Raw genomic sequence first — 2413 nt, 5'->3', positions numbered from 1 at the left:
TCACACCGCAGCTCCGAATATTTTGTAAAAATATGACAATATAAAACAACAATATGATAATATGTGAAGGTCTTTTTTGAAGCTTCCAATAGTAAATAAAAACATGACAATACTACATTTACAATATGACAACATTGAAAGTCTTTGCTATATCGTGTGGCTAACCATTTTGGTCCAACTCCAACTTTGGCCCAACGCCTATCTTAGCCTTACTTTGTAATAATTTAAAATTACACATTACATTACAGTTTAAATAATGACAATTACTAAATAGACACATACATTATAACTCAGTAGAAGTTGCAAGATTCTGGTTCAGGATATAGAATAGGGTACACATAGTTATGAAATTTATGTTATATTGTCATTTTAAAGTTTATATTGTTATGTTGATATATACACTATCATAATTCATTGGTGTTTTAGAATATGGGGTTTAGGGTTAAGGGTTAACACAGGGTTTAGGATTATTAGGATTAAATGAATTTAATAAGGTTGTTCAATGCATTTTACTTTACAGTAGGATTGGTAATTGAGCTCAATTCCAACAAGGATTGTAATTAGGATATAACTTTCACTAACTTTATTTTACTATAATGAGGAATGTTAATAGTATCTAAATTGATTTTTCAAGGATTAAATTTGATTTTCAATTACATTGTTAATAAAGCTTAACTATATTTAGGATTAATAGTATTGATCGATAATTGACATTTAGATTTCAAAAGATTTAATTTCAATAAAAGGGACCTAAAAAGGATTCAATTAGGATTAAAGGCTTCTTTATAGAATTCAATTAGGTTTAAGGGTCTCTTGTTTAAACTCCTATTAAGATTCAATTAGGTTTAAGGGTCTCTTGTTTAAACTCCTATTAAGATTCAATTAGTTTAAGTTTAGTTCAGTTCAGGTCCAATTAGCTTTTAGCTTAGTGCTCGTTTCCTAAATATCTTTTGTCATAAATAATTATAAAAACAATTCATTAAGATTTGATTTTAGTTTAACTCAATTCAATTCAATTGAACTCATAAACACTTACATAAAAAAAAACAATTACTAATTAGACTTTGTTAAACATTGTTGATAAGCATTACATTAGGATTAACAAATTCAATTACTAATCCTAATTGGGTAACAAACCAATTAAGTATACTAAGGATATTAATTAAAAGAAAAATCCATCTAACAATTCACCACCAACATTTTTATGTATAAGTTATTTTCATTTATGAATATACTTTTGTCAAATCCTTATGCATTACTGTCATTATTAGTTAATTTATTTACTGTAGATTCAAGAATAAAGGTAATTGGTTCCTTTTGTGTTGTTAGATCATTGTGATTGGTCTATTTTGAAAGGTTTGGATTGATAACATGGACGAGTGATGTCTTTATCATATTTATTGGCTCTTTGTGATTGGTGTATTCTGGTGCAAATGGATTGATGACATGGACTATTCAATCATCAACTATTTGGGAGGTTTGAATATATTGTATACTATCATATTAACATTTATACTGTTATGTTGACATATACACTGTCATTATTCACTAGGTTTTTGGAATATGGGGTTTAGGGTTAATAGGGTCAAGGGTTGGTTAAGGGTTAAAAGGGTTAAGTGTTGGCTAAGGGTCAATTAATAAGGTTGTTAAATGCATTTAACTTTATTAGTATTAGTAATTTAGTTCAGTTCCACTAAGGATTGTTATTAGGTTATAACTTTCAATAACATAAGGAATAAGGAATGTTAATAGTGTCTAAATTGATTGTCCAAGGATTGAATCATCTTTTCAATTACATTGTTAATATTGCTTAACTACTACATTTAGAATTATTAGGATTGTTTATTATTGTTAATTGACATTTGGATCAAATTTGAATAAAAGGGACCTAAAAATGATTCAATTGGGATTAAAGACTTCTATGAAGAATTCAATTACGTTTAAGGGTCTCTTCTTTAATCGATTAGGCAAATGCTAACAAACACCTCGGTGGCGTTGGATAAGCTAGGTAAATATAGAAAGATTAAATTAAAATAAACATTAATTATACCGATCGACACATGATTTTGTCATGCTTTCCCAAATTAATACCACTTCAGGTCCAATTAGCTTTTAGCTTAAGGACCTAAAAAGGATTCAATTTGAGTTTCAATTACATTTGTTAATAGTTATGTTAGGATAACAAAGTATTGTTAATTGACATTTGGCATTTCAAAGTATTCAATTTGAATAAAGGGACTTCTTTAAAAGTTTCAATTAGGGTTTAAGGGTCTCTTCTCTTTATCAAATTAGACATATAGTCTCAATAAAATTGAACTTGATTTACATAAGGTTTTTTTATTTACATTAGGATTAGTCAATGTTGTACTAATTCTCTAGGTAAAATCTTGCATTTCAAAAATATTAAGTCAAT

The sequence above is a fragment of the Chenopodium quinoa genome, unplaced genomic scaffold (genome assembly GCF_001683475.1).
Source record: "Chenopodium quinoa cultivar QQ74 unplaced genomic scaffold, ASM168347v1, whole genome shotgun sequence".
NCBI lineage: Eukaryota > Viridiplantae > Streptophyta > Magnoliopsida > Caryophyllales > Amaranthaceae > Chenopodium > Chenopodium quinoa.
The sequence above is the reverse complement of the archived record's forward strand: the minus strand, read 5'-3'. Positions refer to the sequence as shown.